Below are 20924 nucleotides of genomic sequence, written 5' to 3'. Positions count from 1 at the left end.
TTCCCTTTTCTTTTGAGCSTGGAGCTTTTTCAGCCCACGTATGAATACCTTGTTCCTCTCTGTTTTGGAGGAACATACCAAGTTGTTGTGTGTGTGTGTGTTTTATTTATTTATTTTATTTTTTATGAAGTGGCAAAGGGGCTTTAAAAATACGTACATACATATTTACATATGTAAGCATATTTACATATGCATACATATTTATCTGCAGGACAAAAGAAAGAACCTTTAAGACCAAGAGTATGTTGTCTACTTGGTTTCTTAAAGCTGTCAAACTAAATTTTACTTAATATATAGTATATGGTATAGTGGAGTCTAGAGTTCTACCCACTTTGTCACTCTCGAACATACTAAAGTTTTGTTGTGCGTTTGGGAGTAGAGAGCTCTCTGCGCTTTGGTTTCCTTTCCCCCTGCCCAGCTCCCTTCAGTGATGGGCATTCAGTTTGAATAGTATTCATAGATTCACAGACTGGTAAGGTTGGAAGGGACCTCTAGAGATCATCTCGTCCAGCCCTCAGCATAACCCATACAGGGATCGAACCTGTGACCTTGGCATTAGCAGCACCATGCTGTAACCAACTGAGCTAAACCTGCCCCCGATGGTAGGAGCGTCTTGGTTGTTGAAGTTTTTTTTTTGTTTGTTTTTTTTTTCCCCTGTAGATTCTAGTAAAAGGGAAATTCTTTAGCTTAGACATTGCTATTGTGAAGTTCTTACACCTATTGCATGTGTGCTTTAATAAATGCATGAGCAAGTATTACTTGAGTTCCACAGAGCCTAACAGCTCGTTAGGTGTATGTGCCTTTGGGGGTGGCTTGTGTGTAAGCTACCAACCTGATGCAAAGCATTTCAGTTAAATGCATGTTATTTGTCTTTAATTTCTGCATGTTGCTTAAAAAAACAAAACAAAACAAACCACCTTTCTTCCCTCCATCTGGGCCTGCAATGCATGACCTCTCCTTTCCTCCTGCTTCAGCAAGCCCCCAAACTGTTTCGAATGGTCTTGGTGTGCTTTTCCAGGCTCCAAAATGAATTGTCACAAATACAACGACCTTTCCTTAGCAGTAGGTGCCCTTGTGGGGTGAAAGGCAAGATGCAACTGTTGCTGGTCGAACTGTTCCTGGCTCTGAAGTGGGTGTGACCAAAACCTGTTGAAAGTAACTGTTTGAAATAAGGCTTAAACACAGGGGTTCTTTCCTACTCTCTGTAAAATGAAGATTATAAAAAACTTTTCATTTTATCATCAAATTAAAAGTATTTAGAAATATAAAATTGTTGGATCTTAACCCTGTTTTTCATAGAAACTCTTRCAAGCGGCTCTGCATCTCTTGTACGGGGCTGATGCAGTTTTATCCTTTTATTGCTGATATCAGTCTATCAGGGCACCTTCTGTGAAGCTGTTGGAACCAGTCAGTGTTCCACTGTCACTTYGCAACAGCCTTGCACAACTGTTTTGATGTAAACAATCTATATTTAATATAAGTATATATTCTGTTTTTGTCATATTCACATCTTGTGACTGTGAGGTGCTTGTCTTCAAATACATACTTCTTGTCTGTAAAGATACAGGATACTCTTTAAAAAAGTAGTTTTAATTGCTTAATTCCTATTTTTTCAATACACGCTAGCAAAAGTTGCACAGAATACTTCAAATCTGTGCTGCGTACCGGTCTGTCTGGGAGCGCAGCAAGAGGAATCAATAACTAATCACTGGGGAGCTGCTGAGGACCAAGCAGTTGGTGGGAGAACTTCAAGGGGTTGAAACATTCTCCTTTTTTTTTTTTTTTTTTTTTTTTTTTTAGTGGAAGTGTCTGCTTACCTTAGGTTTCCAAATTACTTCATGTTAATATAAAATAAAGCACCACAAGTTTTGAAAGACTCTGAGACTGTTTTAAACCAGAGTCTGATCTCCTTGAACACCTCGTTATCCGGTGTTTATACCACCATCTTATTGCAGAGGAAGGCTTAATGGCTGCCATTCTGCATTGCAAAGCGGTTTCTGTGTAGCTGCAGCTCACTTTCAGTATGCGTCTGAGTCTAGTCTGACAGTAAACCCTGTAAGTTCACGGAGGGGAGAACAAGTGTAGTAATGCTAGTTTTTGAAGTGATTCATTTTCATCAGACTAAAGCTGAGAGAATTGGATGGGTGTACACTCTAACAGATAATTAATTGTAATCTAGGCTTTTGAGAGTAAAGGTTTTAAACTGAAACGTTGGGTTCTGCACAACTGGAATGTGACATGAGCAGTGCAAATACAGCCAGCCAGCCACGTTTTACCCATGATCTGCGTGCTGGGCATCCGCCACTAAAGTATTTGCTGTGCGTAATGATGTTCGGTAATTTGATATGCCTTGAACAATTTCATTAAGAATTTTACATTTAATTTAATTGCACAAGTTTCTTGGCTCATATGCAGTAACTATCTCAGTGTTATCAGTGCTTTATGTATATTTTGCGTGCGAGTTAAGTAATGAATAAAATATATCTATATATTTAATCTAGGAAGCAGATGTAAATAGATTTTGAAAATTGTGCACCGGTGTGTCATGGGACAGGATTGCTTTAGACTCCCATAATGATCTGGCTTACAAATAATCCTAGTCATTACCTGGCAGTAAATAGCACTACTGATTTTTCCAGCTGTGGCAGTTGAAATTCAGCTTAAACTGAAGAGAAAAAAAAAAACACTTGAACTTCTGTATATATTGAGTGGCTAACTCTAAACTTGTAACTTCTATTACAAGGAGGAGAGGGGAAACTAGGCAGGGGGACCATGCTGGAAGAGATGCTGTGCAAGTATGTTCTGTATCACCACAGATGCCATCGGGGGCCCCCTTCAATGCCCCGGGAGCCATTTTCTGGAAAAATGGGAAAAAAAACATGAAGTAGCTGTATGACTCTATCTCCTTGCTCTTTTCAAAGAGAAATGACAGAAGTTTCTCGGTTGTTTCCTTTTGCTTGTCTGAAAATGTTCGCCTGCTGCAGGATTCCCTTTCCTTGGGCCTGGGCTGTGCACTTCTGTGTTTTTTGCAGTTTTCTTGTTTTGGCCTTTTCATCATGACTCCTAGGACTTTCCTTCTTCACTTAGTTGCTAACARCTCCACCCTGCCTACTGACCTTCCATTTTTCATTTGAGAGAGCAAAAGCTGCTTGCAGCAGACAGTGTTGTCTGGAGGTCCCAGGTGCCTTGGCCGTGCGGGTGTCTTGGTGAGCCTCGGGTTGCTCGTCGGGACTTCTTGGTTCACTATGCTTCACTTGGGGCCTGAGACTGCTAAAACTTGCTTTCTTTGCAGCATAGCTGTGCTTTTTTGTTTAAGGCTCAAGGCTTGTGCTGTTGTGGTAGGTACTWTAAAGATGATCCTGTTGGAAGCAGATGTCCAAATTTAGCTACTTAATGGAAGGMGCTTCACATAAGATTACAGTGACGGACAGCTATAAGATATAAAATTGAACTGGATGCCACAAGCTGTACAGGGAGAAAGTCCTGTTGACTGCTGTATTGTGAAAAGATTTAGTTAACTAAATTTGTTGTGAGCACTGTGGAGCTGGTACTGAGAGCTGTGCCTTGAAGAAGAGAATTTGGGGGACTAGTAATAGAGTTAAACAGAGTTTAAAAACGTTGGTGACTCCAAAGCAGCTTCCAAGGAGAGGCATTGGCATAAGGGCTGTTTCACAACAGCACGAGAAGAACAGCGTTGTTAGGAGGGTGATGACCAGTGCTTGAAGTTACTAGGAATAAGGATGATCTCTGTGAATTGGGGATTCTTTGGAACTTTGTAAGGGGCAGCGGGAAATGGGTCAAGCTGGTGGAAAAGCAGTAGTTAAGGTTTGATTCYCTTGGGATGGAGTTAAAAAGAACACATTTTCTGTGCTTTGTCCTTTTATACTTAGGAGTTTGTATATTTTATATAAGAAATTACTTCACAAAAGCTCTCCTTTTCGAAGGGAAGGTAACTTGGAGAAATTCCACATCCTCCGTTTGCTAGAACGGAGGTTTGACTGTTGCGTCCCTCAGTATGGGTCAGAGGAGCTAGAGATGAGACGGGACTTTGTGGGGAGAATTTGGCAGAGAGAGGAGTATGTGAAGGTGAGTTAACCCTTTAACTCCTTTGTGCAGACCACAGTAGCTTCRGACTGACTCGGGAAGGGCCAGTGCTTAAGCTTCAGGTTACTGCTGCTTGTCTGACACGTGGAAAACTTCAGCAGTCATAGTCTGTAGTATAACATCAGCTTATTTCTTTTTAAAAGGTTCCTGCCTTGGGCTAGTTCTCTGTGGAAGTGTAGGAGAAGTTCAGATATTGCTACTATGCGTTTTTTGAAGAAGTTTTGTGTTTTTACTTACAGCATACATTAGTAAGGGATCAGTAGATACGGAAAGACTCAGTGTGGAACAGATACCCGGAGGTGGTTTCATTTCTTATGGACATAAAACAGTATCTTACCCCCAGACTTTTTACATGCGGTTTTGCACAAGCTCTCCACCCATTCACGTTGCAAACCTTCAAATACTTGCTTATTTGTGGTTCAAACTTGTCCTCGCTCATATAATGTGTATGAGCTACTGCCAGGCTGGGCTGCTCTGAAACCTGGCCTGTTTATGGTTAAGGAGCAGGCAAGATCGCCTGACTGASGAGAGTGACTTCTCGTGCAGCTCCGCCTTGGAGCGGACTAGTTTTCTCTGTTGGCTTGGGGAGGAATCGATTTCTAAGCAATGTGCTTGCCGCGCTTGCAGACGGAGCTCGATGACTCGTCAGCTAGGCAGGGTTTAGCCGGGCTGGTCACATCTGCTCAGGCTGACGTGCCAGTCACCTGAGACGCTGCGGAGCGCAGTGCAGTTGAGCTTTCCATCTGTCTGAGAAGCAGTAAAGTGCTCGGCTGCTGTTTTTTGGAGTCAGAAGTTTGTGCCAACCCTTTTATGTACCAGTTTAGTCACAGAGTTGAAGAATGTAATTCCCCTTTCCCTTAGGTGTGCGAGAGCTCGCGCCAGTTCTTACCCAGCGTCTGAAAAGTTGGTTTCAGAATTTGTCACTGGAAAAATATCCTTGAAAAGGTGCAGCTAGAGAGCTGATTTAAAACAAAATATCAAAAAAATGGAGCTTTGATTAACTGCCATTCAGAGCCAGAAACCGAAGATGTGCTTTAAAAAGAAAAAAGCTTGTCACGGATGACTCTGTGAGCGAGCGCTGTTAGAGCGGGGAGGGCAGGCGCGCGCCGGGCGGCCCTGCTGCCCGCTCGCGCCGTCCCGCAGCTCCCTGGTGGTTCTTGTGCTTCTCGGCGCGAGGTGGGGGGACATCCTGCGCTGACTTTTCTAATAARTAAAGTGACTGTAATGTCACACGGTTACAGAAACCTTGACAAATAAGATTTATCTATCATCAAAAAGTTAACTTCAGTTGTAGAACTCTGTTTATATTGTGTTAAGCTTTCCACAAATTCATTCATTTTTTTTCCCCCCCCTTTTTGTACATGCCCTTTATCAGATTACTTTTGGATTAGACAAGGATTTGTATTTAGTAGCCTTTGGATACTCAAATGTAGTATGCCTGTTTGGAATAAAATTAAATTGCGTTTTAACTTTCTAACGAATTAATTTCTGTTCTTTCAGAATACACAGCGTTTTTGGGACACACCTTTGTTGGATTTTAATACATGTCCTGCTAACAACAGCTTTCAACTATGGAATCGGTAAATATTTACCTTCCTTCTGTCCAAGTCTCTCCTTTATTACCTAACAAATGTTTGTGTCCATGTTGATGTGTGTTAATATTTTCCTGATGTTTACTGAAATTGGAGGTTAAGCATTGAAAGTTTTCATAGAATAACTGGAATGTACTGAACCAGGATTATTTTAGGAAATGCCTTTAGTTCTAAAACCCATTCATTTTTATATTATTTCAAATGCAGCAATTTTTTTCCCCTGACTTCARGGAAAACGAAAGTTAACGTTCCCATAGAGGCTGTTCCAGAGCTGGTTTGTTCAGCAGACTTCATAGCTTGCTAGTGCTGTTGACTGCTGAATAATGAAGTATCCTTCTATCTGTAGTATATCATGGTCCTCTTTCTTTCTCTTCACTTCTAGAATATGTTAAAAAAATCAGTCTATTAAAGAAGTGTAAGTGTAACAATGTTTTGTGTCCCTGTGATTAGTATAACTGAGACCAGTGGCATCCAAGATTCATTCTGGGCTGGCAGACTCTAAATACGTTGATATTATGGTCTCCATGCAGTGTTAGAACTCAGCTTTTTGATATCATTAGCAGAGGTAGAAATGGCTAGATGTACAACTGTAGGTTACTAATAGTAACCTAATACTAAATACTAATAATTCCTAACAAAATTTAGAAAAAATGAGATTTTGCTTAAGTATTTTGAGAGAGCATGAGAGAAGTTGGTGCTGTCCTCTGAAAACCCTTCCCCGGTAGGGAAGAGTTGTGTTCTTGCTGTTATTCTCCAGTGCTGGCAGTTCTGTGTGGTGGAAACCGWGTAAGAGCTGTTACTCACTGTTCTCTGAGGGTTCAGCATTACGATGTGTATCCTGGCACTATTATGGAGGGGAAGGTCAGTGGTGCAGAGTTGAAGGCATCCTCTGCATGTCCAGAAACGCAGTGAAAAAGGCTTTTCAGCGGATAACCTGCAATGTGTTGCTTCTGCCATGGGGCTTTGAGTACTTGGTGAACCTCTTGGTTTATGCTGCAGTAAAATTATTTGTGATCAAGTTGTCATTATGATACTAAAGGCTTTTATTAAAGGAGAGTTACTCTATGTAGAAAAATACAGGTCAGCTATATCAGGGGGCTTTGCAAGCTTGTACGGTTTTTTGTGCTGGGTTTTTGAGGGGGGGATCATTGTACTTTGTTTGTCCATATTAATTCCAAGGTATTCAGATGGAGACAAGAGGTTATTTCAGTTTCCCGTAGTGAATATTAATAGCAGTAGCAGCCTTTCACAGTGAAACAAAACAGACTAGGCATCAGTAACTCTCCCCTGCTGCAGCTTAGTAATTAAAGTGTATCAAGTGTGAGAGCTTTTGCTGTAGTATGCAGTAACTCTTTCTTTAATGGCTGTTCTGCAGTTCCCTGAAAAACTGAGTTGAATCCCAACATCAGTTATAAAATGAATTGTTTACTACATAATATATTTCATTATTTGTTCCAAAAATTTTTCATTCTCAGTTTTAAAAGAAATGATACTCTGCATTTTTGTATGCAAACCATACATAAATTCTTTATGTAAAAAGATAATTGCAATAGCTTTCACTTAAATGAAAATCTACTGAACRTTCAAACATATTTGCGTGGTATACTTGGCCAGCAGGCAAACTGCACTTGCTTTCTAATGAATTATAAAGCATTATGGTAGACTGCATCTGTCCACGGCCTTTTGTCTGCATCACCTGCTTTTGGCCCCTTCTTCTAGATGCGTTTCTAAGAGCTCAAATTTATGAACTACATARTGTAGTAGCTGCACTACTTTGGAAAAACATGCCACATATTTCTTTCTCTGTCGTTAATCCTTTTCTCATCAGATGTTTTATATTTTGTTTATTTAAAGCCATGCTATGTTAGTTATGGGCCCAGCTGAAGCAGTGAATGGAGAAACATGACAGATGAAGTTGTATGATATTACAAAATTGCCATGCTGTTTAGAATTAAATAGTTATTATGAAGTCCGTTTTCCTGACTTTTGAAACAAAAAAAAATGAAGAATAACTTTACTTTGTGTTTTTTCTGAGCCCTGAGAGTTTATAGTCAAGTGACCTTTTCCAGTAACACAAGTTTTTATCTGTTGCTGTGCAAAGWCAGCCTATTGTGGTACTTAAAATGCTTGTTTGTCTACAATCTAATAGCTCCATTCCTTGGCCACTGCAGTATGGAGACATTGGAGTGAGGGAGAAGATCAGAATCCTCTAAGTGTTGCCTGAAGATTTTGCCCAAATCTTGCACGTTCTGAAATTTCCTGTAGAAGTGAATTCCTAGGCATGGAGTTGGTGAGGAGGCTGTGGTGTATATGGTCATTGCAGTTTATCGAGCAGATATTGGCAAGTGCACTGATATGCGGTATATGCCATTCTTGGAACAGACCRAAGATGGAACAAAATTAGTATCTGGCTGAAGCTTGAACGCAACTCGTTCATCCTAAAAAGCTGTTTTTCTAAAGGCAGATTCTCTTAGCCGTTGCTGTCACCTCCTTATGCTGTGCATTACTAAAACCCTGGAGTGCCCTTGTTCTTGTATGCCAAACTAGCAAAGGGACGATATGCTGCCATCTCTCACTTCTGAAAAGATTGTTTTGTATTATAAAAGACTGAGAAAGAAGTTGCCTTTGCTGTAGAGTTGTGGATGAAAATGCACTCATACCCAAAGCTGGTTTCTGTCCCCCTCCCCACTTAAAGCAACRTGTGCTTACCAGAATGCAGTCTGCTGTGAAGGACATGGCCTGGATTCTCCACTGAAAGCAATTCAGGAGTCTGATTTTCAGGACTAGACTTTTCTTTGCAGTAACGTACTACTATGGTTGCACATTGCTGCTGCTGCTCCACCTTGGTAGYATTGCTAGTTGAAGTACAGCTTGGGTGCTGGGAAGGAGCTCAAAGGGCGTCCCACTACGCTGCTCGCTTCGGTTGCATCAGGCTTGCAACCTGGCGAGGTGGTTTGTTCCCATCACTTATGGGGATACTGCCTTTTGTGATGATGTGCTGTTAACCGGGTGACCAAGGTACTCTGCATCTAAATAAGAGTATTTAGAAGCTTGAGGATTGTTTGTGGAGTGATCTGCTGACCCAGAAGCAGTTGTATTAGTAAAGCTGGAGGAACAACAAACTGCAGTATGTTGGGGGAGGGAGCAGATGGAAACCGCAGGCCTGTTCCACTGCAGGAAAAAAACGTTATGAAAACCTAAGGTTTTCCTACTGTACTGGTAGATGACTCGTTTTTACAAAGTACAGGAATTGCTACAAATCATGATACCTTAAATGCTTTACAAGAGACTTGTCTTAGCTTCCCATGGCAGTCATGATAGAGGTCCTGTCTAAATGGGTAGAAAAGGGGGATTCTAATGGGTTGTTCAAGTTGCTGGCTTCCTATAGCTTGAACGTATGTAATTCCACATCACTCACAGCATGGTGAGTAGAACAGGTATTTTCTTGTTAAACTTTCCTAAACAGATTGTTTGAAACARGTTAGGTTCATTGTGCTCTATTCTTTTTATATACAGAAAAAGTACTGCATTACACGGAGTTAATTCTCCAGAGTCGCTGATTTGAGTGGTTTGTAGTGCAGAGCTCTAGTGCACGAGCTGACAGCTGGTATAATTCTCACTTTCCTAACATCCTCATTAGAGAAGCAGAGGGGTCAAGGCTTTCTCGGAGCGGCAGAGAGATTGAAATGGCTTTTGATGGTGGTTTTGGCACTGGTATTTTACTGAGTTCATAATGAATATGTAGGTGTAAGATTAAAAGAATGAATAAGGTAGTGCTGCTAAACAGAATTGCTTTTCAGAGCTAGAGTCTTGCCTTGTTCTGACCTCCTGAGACGGATGCAATTGTAGAGCTGAGGCCTGTAGTGAAAAAGCAATTACAGTACATGTTTCCAGAACTGAATTGTCTTTGGAAAGTCAGAGGCAATAATAATGGTAGTATTGTTTAGATGAAATATGACTTTATTTAACATCTTATTTAATATCTCTTCTGTTAATTCTTTAAACTTGATCATATACAATTTTCAATATTTACTGCTTTGGGGGATATAAGACTTAGTATTTTACAAAGAAAATGTCTTTTCATAGAAGCCTTTTGAGTTTCAGATTTGTTTCCACTTGTTTTAGTTCTTGTTCCTCTTGAGTTAGAAAGATGAGAAGATGACATATCAGAAGTGTAGTGTAATTTTTCTCTGAGTTCAGTCAGCTGAAGCAAACAGGGAGGCTTTTTATGTGGTGCTGGAGTATAATGTGAAAGTATTTGCTTCTAGCTCTGAGGGAAGGCTAATGTGCTCTGAAGGAGGGCTAGTGATGAGAGGGGACCCCGTGTGCAAGTGTAATTAGTAGTCTAATACTAAAGTGGAGCTGCTTGGCTTTTGGGTTTGATTTAACTTCTGTGTTCCTCACTCATGCTGCTTCTAAAATGGTGGGGTTTTTTGTGGTTTTTTTTTCCACCCTCCCCTCTTACAAATATCCAGATTTTGGAGATGCCTTACAGCAACTGCGTAACTTCTTTAGCTGCAGGTTTGGCTCAAACAAGGCAGAGCTTGGGTTCAGTGGTGTGTGTGGCTAAGCCCCTAAAAGCCTGCAGTCCAGTTTGGTGGAGAGCAGCGTTTCTTACAGAGTGCCCTGCTCTGGCACGGTGCTTTTACTTTTACGATGTCTTATCTGCGTGAATTTGAGGTAGGGATTAACAAGCATCATATGATGTTTTTTTCCATGCCATTTCGTGTTCTGTGATGGACAGTATTGAAATTGCACGGTCTAAGTTTAATTTTTAAAGCTGTTTACTTCACTTATAAATAGAGGTGGCCTTTCTGTGAGCCTGGATTTCTGTCACGGGTAAAAGGGGCATAAGCTTTTGGACACAACACTGCTGAGACCTACAGAAAAGAGCTTTAAAATTTCCCTGCCTGCAATGAAAAAAGATAGATTTTCAGATGTACTCTCAGCAGAAGCGCTTTTTTGAGTRTTTGAATTGCTGCTTTTACAGTTCCCTGTATTTTATCAGAATTTGTTAAATTGTGACTGTTGTTCACATGCCATTTTTGGCAGATGCCACCTACGTGCCCTCAATTTGAACATACCTTTTAAGAGAAGTGTATGTAGGGGAGCTCCTTTCCTGCGTGTCAGATGTTAGAGACTGGAGCACTTACATATATGTATTTTCACTAACCTTTCTGTTGCCAGTATGTTAACAGGCCCTATGCACAATGCAGCATTTTTARTGAGCAGGTTTGAGCTAAGCAGAAACTTCTTTGGAAATTGTGTTGCTTGACTTGCCTCTTCATGTATAGTCCAGATCTGCATATTCACTGTGACACAGAAGGAAACTCTCAGCCAGAACAGTTCATAACCATATACAACGCTTTTCCTCCTTCCTCTCATGGTCTTGTTTAGAACTAGACAAAGCCATTGCATCAGCTGCCTAAAAGAAAGAAAACTTTTTTTCTTTCCAGGCTACTTGGGTTTTGAATCATCTTTTTTTTTTCCTAAGGAGCTGCATTCTGATCTCAATCTCCTTAAAATTATACTTCTGACTTCAGAATTTTGTAGCTTTGTATCAGGTTATATATTCCATGCATCTCAATCACTATTGTGTTTGATAGCAAGTTCAGTAAAGCAAGGTAGTAAAATAGATGAGGTACAGAACCTTTATTTCCAAATTTTCAATAACTGGTGCAATCTGTTATTTCACTGGGGGAATGGAAAAAAATATATGTGTAATATACTATATATGTATATAATGCCAGAGTGGCATATATGCCACATATATCCACATGGATACAGTACTTCAGGGAAAATCTGTAGGTTATATGGAGTGTGAGTGGTTAATTACAGCTTTCATTGATATGCCACTGGTTATACTTCTTGGGTGTAACCTTTTCTGAAAGTAAAAGTGCTTAGAGCCACTAACCTAGTCATTGAAAAAATGAAATGCAATAGTTGGAGTAATCTTTTAATTTATTTGTTAAGTTTTGTGTGACAACAAGGCGATATCTTAAAAGAAAATAAAGTTATGGTCTTTGCCCTGAGGAAATGACACTCTGGACACGAGATGACAGACTTTGGAGTGGGGTAGTAGGATTACACAAAATATGGCTGAAGTTGCTTGTTTTCAGAAGATATCCATCATGCTATGATTAAGTGCAGATGATGCATTTGGCAGCAAGAGGTATACAATCTGTTCCTACCCTAAGGAGCTTACAGACCAAAGGCCTACTGATAAGACTAGACACACTTACTTCTTGAATGAATAATGGTTTAGGGTGTTCTTGTTCCCCCCCCCCCTTTTTTTTTGCTCTTTTAAATAATTGTGCAGGTAATTGTGAGCCTGGTAGTTTTGACATTCAAATCCATTAGTTCTTTGAGGGAAGGGGGGTTTCTTTGCGTGGGGGGGAATGCGTTCCTGTTGCAGGAATACAGCAGGAGGTGCATCAGTTCCTTTGGCACTTCCAGCATAACTACCGGCGGGGTAGTTACTGTTGAAAAGCCTATTAGCTGACTCAAACCTACCAAGAGCTGCTGTGGTATGTTGATAATTAAAACTTAAGTTGGTATTTATTGCTGGGTAGTGCAAAAAGGCAGCAAACCAGAAGTGCGAATTCTATGGAAACCATGCATGGAAGATGCTTCAGCTAAGCTGCCCAAGTGCCTAACGCTATAGTAGGCAGCTGGAGGCTGCTGCTTTAATAAAAGGAGGAGGAATAAATACACGTTTTCCCCTTTTATTTATTAAATGTTATTTTCTTATTGTAATGAGCAAATGCAAAATTGTTGTATATGCTTTACTGATATTTGCCAGGGGAGTTCTGATAAAAGAAAAGAAATGCTTCGGAAAAATACAGCTTAAATGTTGAGTGTGGAGATGGAGACTAGACTTTACCGTTGCTTCTGTTCTTCAGTTGAAGTTGTGACAGAGCTTCAGTTTTCAGATCAACTTTTGGACAACATGGGCTGAGAAAAGCTCAGTTTAATTCATTGCTAGTTTAATTAGATGCTTGACAACTCACATTCTGCCAGTTCTTGCAACTCGGCGTGTTACCCTGTTTTATAGTAGCTCGCAGGACTTCTGTGGCTGAATGGCATCAAAGATAACTTCACTGGAATCATATCTAACAAGTTAATGTTTTAATTACTAATTTGATTCTGGGTTAAGACTAGATGAGCTAATTGTTTCAACTTGCTAGCGATGTAAAGAAGCTGGGCAAAAGGATTTCTTTGGTGTTTTGCAGAAACTTGCATCTTGCTGTGGACATGCAGCAAGGGGACACTGGCTTTCAGTGGCATACGTTTTTTTAAGTTTTCTCTCTCGCTTTCTGCACAGTGAGTTAGAGGCTCTTGCTTATTTTTGCGTACTTCCTGGGTGTTTTGGGGAAGTGGCATGCCTGCTTTTCCATCCTTACTTAACAAGCAGCTTTGTTTGGGTGAGCAAATGCTGAAAGCTTTCCTTCAAATCCAAGCTGCTTAGTCCTCACTGCCCGTCTTCACCGCCAGCCAGGTTCGTTTAGGGTGTGGGCAGATGGCGGTAGGCAACCGCGTGGGAACCTCTTAAGAAGTTACTGCCCTTAGCTCAGGGCAGTAACAAAATGCAAAAGTGAAGTAAAACAGGTTTCTAAAGCATTGTGGAACTGGCTGAAACTGTACTACTTCCCTGTGAGAAAGGCAGTCTTGACTGTAATGGTTTTAACTCTTGAATTTGCAACAGACTAAGAAGCTCACCTTTGGGGGTGGTAGCTTGTTAAGTTGTCAATACTGTTGCCTGTAACCATCTGTTCATACRACTAAGTAGCTGCAAAAATTAGTAAAATATATATATAATATATATATATTTTTCAGGTGTTTGGGTGTAAATCTTCTCCCTTGTTATTTTTATGGGCACCATCGTTGTAAAAAAATATCTCCAGAGTTCTAGAAAGGGAAAACTAAATTCTTTCTTTAGTCTTTCATTTACTTAATTCCAAATAAATTTAAATCTAGTAACTTAAATTCAAATAGTCACCAATACCTTTACACAACAGTGATTCCTGACTAAGGCAATGTGTAGGTCTCCTTATCAAACAAGAGCTCCTGTGCGACTGTTAACCGCTCCGAGGAATGAAAGGATGGGAATTGTGCATGTGCGCAATTTATTTTAAGAAATCATCACTGTAAGTGAATGGTATTTTCTTTTTCAAGTAAAACTTGTGATGGATTTTTTTTATATATTTTTTTTTGGTGGAAGTGAATTAATCCAGGTTGGCTGGCCTTTGTAATTCTGATGCTAAGTAGCTGCTGGTGGGAATGTGGTGGTGGGGAGGGGTGGTCTCAAGGCGACCCTGGCTGCTGTCGTGCAGGCRCCACCGTGACGTCGAACGACCTCAGAGCAGCCAGACCTGTGCATGCAGCATCCCAAGCTGCTTGGCCTCAGGGTTTCAATTCTAGATACAAAWGGCAATCAAAATACTGATGCCACAGTGTCTTGGGACACGAGGTCCCTGTGCCTGGGGTTCTCTGCAGTGCCTTCCCGGGCATTTATAGATCTGGGAGGGAGGAGGGGGACTGGCACTCTTTTTAATCCAGAAAGACTTGGCAGCCCGAGGGCAGGTGCTCTGCAGAGTCTTTACTCCTTGCCTTCCTGCATCACTGCAGTTTAGTTTTCCCCCAAATGTTTATTTTGGTGCTTATCTAAAGCAAGGGTATGCATCCAAGGGGTCTGACAAGGTGATGTCCAGTTTTTCCAGCTCTGGACCGCCTGCACACTCACCAGTGATGCAAAAAGCCAGGTTTTATCTGATCCAGTGAGACGCATGTTGGGTTTTGATGGAGTTTTGGTGAGATGCGTCTGGGCTCTTATCTTACAATAACCCACAATACTGTGAAAATACAGTATTGTCTTACCTGAATATGCAAGCAGCAGTGGCCTGACCAGCTCTGTTCTTGTGGCAGATGCATGCTACTGCCTTTTTCATGTGTAAAGTTAAAAAATAAAATAATAATAATTGGAAATACCTGGGTGTTGTGCTTGGCTTGAGGAGGCCTGGGGGACTTGGAAGCAGTGGCAAGGTAGGAGCAGATCCTGTGCCTTGCAGTCGCGAGCGGCTTGTGTGCGGCCGAGAGCCGCCCTGATGCGGCGGGAGGAGGCAGCTTCTTCGAATGGGGAAGTGTGTGGATGACTGTCGGGACGCGATTAACGGCTCGAAGGGTTTGCAGGATAGGAGTGGTCTGGTTACGGCTCTTCTAAGAATCCGCGAGAAATGCCTGGAACAGAGCATCTGTTGTTCTTTAGCGGCTTTAAGTACAATAAAGAAGGAACTAGTGTTGCAGTGCAAATTTCTGGTGTACATTTAGAAAGTTCTAAAGCTTCCAGCGTTGCAGACTTCAGAGCTTTTCAGGGAAGTCGTTGGACACAYGGTGCGTCTTGCAGGGCGTCTTGCACTTAGTGGAGCAGGGCTCTATGGGTTGCGTGTTTGCTTTTTTTTTTTTTTTTTTTTTTAAATTTTTTTTTTTTTTTTTTTTTTTTTTTTTTTTTTTTTTTTTTTTTTTTTTTTTTTGAAATTTTTMTTTTTGAGTACATTATCTGTGAATTTTCTTGAGTTTAGCRTATAATGTTYAACCTTAATTCTGAATTTCCTGGAAGGCTTGACACCTCATTTACGCCTAACTTTGCCAAAAGATAGGATGGAAATGTGAGGACTGTGTGTTTGCGCGCGCCCGTGCAGCTCTAACTTCACCCAACTGGCAATTTTCGTTCAGGGCATCTGAGCTCGACCAGTCAGCCGGCCGCTGAGAACAAATTAACYTGGGGGGAGAGTCTTTGAGAAACTGCGAAGATGAGAGGAGCCGATCAGTCTGATGGATGTGTTTAGGTACGGCAGGATGAGTTCTATGATTTCAGTGATTTTTATCTTCTCRTATAATTTTTAATCTGTAAGGCTGTCACTATCATGGCTGAAAGGTCAGGGTAGATTAGAATAGCTCTGTTTTTTCTCTATTAGGCCTAGACTTATTGCTGGAGTCTTATAAGAAATACACTTCCTTTTTATGTTGTACAGTCATAAGAAAATTATTTTGTTGTCTTCACTAGTTTTTACCTCATTCTTGTAGTCTTGCCAATATCCTGTATTTGTTTTTTGCAGGAAGCCTTTCAACATTTTCTTAATTGGAATTAAGTGTTGTAATAGAAGTGCACATTTTTGTTGGAGATAATGTGGGAAATATTCACAGAAATTTATTTTAGGTCAATGAAAAGCACTTAGTGGATGGACTAGCTTTGGAACTTTAACTTTTGAGATTTTTAATGAAAGCTTTTCTGCTGTTGGGTAGTAATACAGGAATAAACCAGCTTTGCTTCTCTTAACTTAGTTTGAGGAATTATTCTCCGAGACTGATAGTGAATCTATTTGGTGTTATTTTATAATTACTATTAACATAATGACACTGAGATTTAATGTTATGTGAAAGTTATATGGAGCAAGAGATTCAAATGACAACAGGTAAATAATTTGACAAAGTAAAATAATGAAGACAAACATGAAAGTTTGTTTTTTTTTTTCCTGTCAGCAGCTAGAACTGTGTCTGCATGTAGCAGCTGGCTGGTTCTGAATTCTTTTTTTTTCTGTTTTTTTTAATGATGCTTTTATGACAGTCTAAAAGGAAATCTCTGTCTAAAYGAGCTGGTAGCAGAGAAATGGCAGTTCCTCTGCGCTTTGCATTCAGTGAGGTGCTTTGGGTACTGCATAGCTAAATTCTCCGTTCTTATTTTTCTTCCTGCAGTTGCTTGGTTACTTAGTGCTATAATGCAAGGAGTACCTGAATGTGAATGTCAGTTCTTTTGCTTATTCTGGTAAAAGAAGCTACTGACATACTTGGTACGTTTGGTTGAAGGTATGATGTCTTTTCTAGTTCCCTTAACTTCATCATGTTGCTGAGGATAGGAAAGCTTTTAAAATATATATAGCACTGTGTGTGCATATGCAACTGTGTGTGTGTGTGTGTGTATATATATATATGTGTGTGTGTGTGTACACATATATACACACACACATACACACTTTTATATCTCTATATCTTTTAAAATATCTCCTATTARAAAAGCTTCTGCACTTGAAGTGTGGATTTGCTGTAGCAAAATACCTATTATTGGGGCTCATTCCCATTTTCCAGAAGAAATGTGGGATGTGGAGCAAAAGAGAAGTTTTTGACCGAGCACTGCGTGGCACTTTGTATCTGCCTGGGTGAGAAGAATGTGGATTGACAGCCTCTCTTCCCACAGTAGTCTTTAGAGCTGCTGAATCTATTTTTCATACTTGCAAAACAGCACCAAGCTTTGAGACACTCCTGTGTAAGCTTAGGCGATGATGAGCAAGAGGATTAATTAGATCTTCAAGACGGATAACTAGAGCAATGAGTTGTGCATAACAGTAGCCCGGAATTCCAGTGACGTGTCTGAGAAGTCCTGTGTAACACGCCTGCCTCGGCTGAAGCCTAATTATTTCTCAACATTGCATGCCCAAATGCCTCTAGGCACCGTAACAAATTTTAGTAAGCAAATTATGTGAACAAAAAGCTCAACTTTGATGGTTTTGCACGCACTGAAATAGTTGTCAGTGAAGCAATTAGCTGCTGTTTGATCACCTATTTTGGTGGTGTCTTCCCAGCAGATCAGGCTTACTTTCTGAAATGCCGATGCCTCCACGACGCTGGCATAAACTTGGGCTTGGCTAAACTAACAAAAATAATCAGATTCACATTAGATTGCAAGGATTGGGATTTATTTATTGTCATACAGATTATACTTTTTTTAGTGGCACAGGCAGTCTGGTTTCCTTTCTCTTTTTTCCCTTTTCTCCCTCAAAATGTTATACTGTCAGTAATATTCCTACAGCAGAAAAACTGATGGCTTTAAGAGTCACCAAAATGAATGTTTTTAGTGAATCTTCAATTTAAAAAGAAAATGCCAGTCTTCCCCATACAGAGCTCTCCCCTGCTTGCAGAAACAGTTTCGGTGTCCATATTGAAGATGCAGTAGCTCAGATAAATGAAGAAAATACCAAACTTTATTTTCTTCCATATTGTCCTCGTTAAATTTCATTGGATCAGCTCTGGAATATAAGCGCAGAGGGCGAGATTGCTGGAGAAAGTAGCAGTAATGTTAAAACTCTAACTGTTCGTGGCCTTCACATTTGAAGGTGAAAATGAGTGAAGTCAGATAGTCTCTTGGATACCTTAGAGAAATTCTAGTTAATATTTGTGATTTTCCCAGTCCCTTTTCTTCCATGATTTTTGTACCTTTTCTTTTGATACAGATTTAGGTTATTATGTAATTTAAGCTTGTATTGCTGCTGATGATGGCAAAAAGCTGTGCTCTGTAGCTTAGGGGAAATTTTGGGCATAATTCAAGAGACTGGCCTGTAGAGACCGTCACTAAAAGGTGTTGAAAGAACACTGTATTTTGCTGTTTTACAGAGCTGGATTTTATTTTATTTTATCTTTTTTTCCTGGAGTTTCCAAGGAAAGGAGGTTGATTCCGGTTTTGTTTCTACTGGGTAGTAGGAAGTTAAAACTTCACCTTCCTGCTTAGCCTGGTTTCTAAACCCGTCTGTAAATGTCTGAATCTGTGGCCTCTARGCTGTTTTAGTGTTTGAATTCTGGAGTAGCGTATGCTTTAATGCAGAGCCACCTTGAGTTTAGGCATTAGAGGATGGTGATAAATCTGATGAACTTGGTAGAATATCTGTTCCAATGTGCTGTAAACCTTATTTATTACTCTGGACTTAATTGACTTCTGTGACTTTCTTTTCCCCCCTTCCCAGCCATACTTTCACAAGATATCATTAAAAAAAAAAGAAAAAAAAAAAAAACAGTTTTACTTTTCGTTAAAGTCTGCTGTTATTGAACTATGTGTGGTTTGGACTTCAGCCCTGCAGAATGTTGGCAGAAGTTCCTGTCTGGAAAGAAATGGTAATTCTTTGGGGGTTGAAAAATGGGGAAGGAAAGGTCTCTGTGTAGCAGAGATGATTTAAACCAGAATGAGTCGATATGCTAGTACATGTATATAAATTTTAACATGCACTAAGTTTTGTGCATTTTCTATAGAAAAGTTCCAACTTCCTATTGTTCATRTTGTTAGCTCTCCTTATTTTTTAATTTATTGTAGTTGATTCTATTTTTAATCTTTTTATGTGATGTTTAATGCAGTAGCTGGAACTACAATAATTGAAATGGCCAAAATTGAAACACTGTATTGGAATTCAGCTAAAGCGATACCCAGGCGCGCTGCTCAGAAAGTCGTCCGGGTGCAGGCCAGGAGACTGTCACCTGTCGCCCTCGAGCTGCTTGTGCCCTTTCTTGGGGTTATAGTCTTAAACTAGGAACCCCTGTTTCAGGCTGGTCTCGGAGGAAGTCTTTGCTGCGGAAGTACCGGTTGGAGGCGGCGGAGGGAGGTGAAGTCCAGCCCGCGGGGTGCAGCTGGGTCCTGTGTCCTAGGCGAGGAGCGGCTGCTCCTGCCCTGCCTYGCTGTGCCCCGGCGGCTGCCTGTGGCTGAGCTTTGAGCGGCTGTCGCGCTCGTTGTGCTTTTGGTCCGAGGGYGTTCGTGCGTACCTTTTAGTGCCGTGTTTGTTCACTGGAAATAGTCGAACAGCCTGGCATGTTGCGATAGTTATCCTGCCGAGCTGAGAGCCGCGATAGCTGCCAGCGCGGGCCGTGCTCCGCTGCAAGCGGGGTGTTCGGTTTTGTTTGCTGACTAGGGAGCGTGTTTGTAATCTATTAGTGCCAGCCTGCAAAATGCCATTAAGGTGCAAATAACGTTGTGTAACAACACAAGATGTTCTGTGATACTGTTTTAGGTGGTTTTGCGTCTACTTCTGTTTGGTTTTGAAAGCAAGCGTGTTTATGGAAATATTTTTATGTGCGTACGAGCTGAAAGGGGAAATGTTCTCTTTAAGAGAATTGTATCCGATCTTTATTTTTTTCTGGGAGTATTGAGAATACTTTTCTAACAGCAGCATTAATGCTTTTGCACTGGCAGGGTTAYTGCCTTGGCAGTATTAGAGATGAGAGTGGATTCTTAAACCTTGCAGATTGGGCTTTCCCTCCTTTTATGGAGCGTGCTCAAGCCAAAGCCATAAACGCGGTTGCCTCTGTCGTCATCTTTAGGGATGGAGCAGTGCRAGAACTCTACTTTTACTGAGCTGGCTGCCAGGGAGGAGCAAGCTTTGAGGAGAGACGAGGCTGGATGTCCTTCAGGGCGCTGTGGCGTGCCCTCGTCCCCTTTCCCGAAGYTTCCCCGAGGGCCGCGCTTGCCCTCTGCGCAGCCCGGAGGGCCTCGTCGCGGGYTCGGTCGGAGCGCTCCGGGCGGAGGAGCGCCCTGTCCCGCAGGCCAGGCGTTTCCCAACAGAAATAAGGACAACAGCTTTCCCCGCTACTAGTCTAAAAAGAATTTAGTTCCTGTGGAAGTCTCTATGCAAAGACAGAAGCAAGCTTAGAATTACTTAGTCTAACAATATTAACTTCGAGGTGGTTTATTTTTATTCTTAAAGCAGGACCAGCTTTGTTTTGCCATGCCGGTGATGTAACTGTTCTGGCCGGAGGGCTGGCCGCCTCGCTGGGTACGTACGGTGCTCGCGGCCAAGCCGGCGCGCCTGGCTGCTTTCCGCCGCCGGCAGCGGTGGGACAGCGAGCGGGCGGCTCCGGGCTCCGGCCCCGCGCGGGCGGCGGGGCAGGACTGCCTTCCCGGGTGCCTGCGCCCGAAGCTTGGCTTGGCTTGGCTTGGCTTGGCAGCAAAGGGGTCCGTGCTGCGGTTACTTTAACGGTGCACTCGGGAGGACTTACACCCTTCAAAGAAAGCAGCTGTAAAACTGATGTGAAGCGTGATGCAAGTGGACTTCGGTGTCCTGCTTGCTTCAGAGGGGAAGGTGCAGAGCTTGATTTCACTGTATGGACGTAACACAAACTGTTTCAGCGCTGCTTTAGCAACGCTGTGTGACATGTGTCAGAGCTACAGATGTCACCGTGGCTTATGCTCAGTGCTCCCTTTACACCGTTGTAACTTTTAGATAGCTGATGAAGCAATGAAGTATTGAAGTATTTGAAAACAGAATGTATCTGGAAGTGGCTAGTGGTCATTCTGGCAAATATTTAAAGACCACAGCTGCTGTTGTTTTCCTCTTAGTTAAACAACAGTCAAGTTCATGCTGTGGCTTTTTTCTTTTCAACTGCAGGATAACGTTAGCTTTCGTATCTCCCCTGGGC

At 41.4% G+C, this 20924-nt stretch overlaps 2 protein-coding genes across 3 annotated transcripts in view; one reads left to right on the top strand and one right to left on the bottom strand.

Moving 5' to 3' along the window:
- Nucleotides 1-20924, top strand: part of ANKRD11 (ankyrin repeat domain 11) — a 155588-nt gene that overhangs the window by 14752 nt on the left and 119912 nt on the right. For both annotated transcript variants that reach the window (XM_085317345.1, XM_085317346.1), the window contains exon 2: nt 5605-5684. The gene's annotated coding sequence lies outside the window, so the exon portion shown is untranslated. The remainder of the gene's footprint in view (nt 1-5604; nt 5685-20924) is intronic.
- The window catches only part of SPG7 (SPG7 matrix AAA peptidase subunit, paraplegin), a 97699-nt gene that overhangs the window by 62640 nt on the left and 14135 nt on the right, over nt 1-20924 (bottom strand). The window lies entirely within an intron of this gene.

Source organism: Rhea americana, unplaced genomic scaffold, assembly GCF_003343005.1.
Source record: "Rhea americana isolate MKP2758 unplaced genomic scaffold, rheAme1 scaffold_499, whole genome shotgun sequence".
Lineage (NCBI taxonomy): Eukaryota > Metazoa > Chordata > Aves > Rheiformes > Rheidae > Rhea > Rhea americana.
The sequence above is the reverse complement of the archived record's forward strand: the minus strand, read 5'-3'. Positions and strand labels throughout refer to the sequence as shown.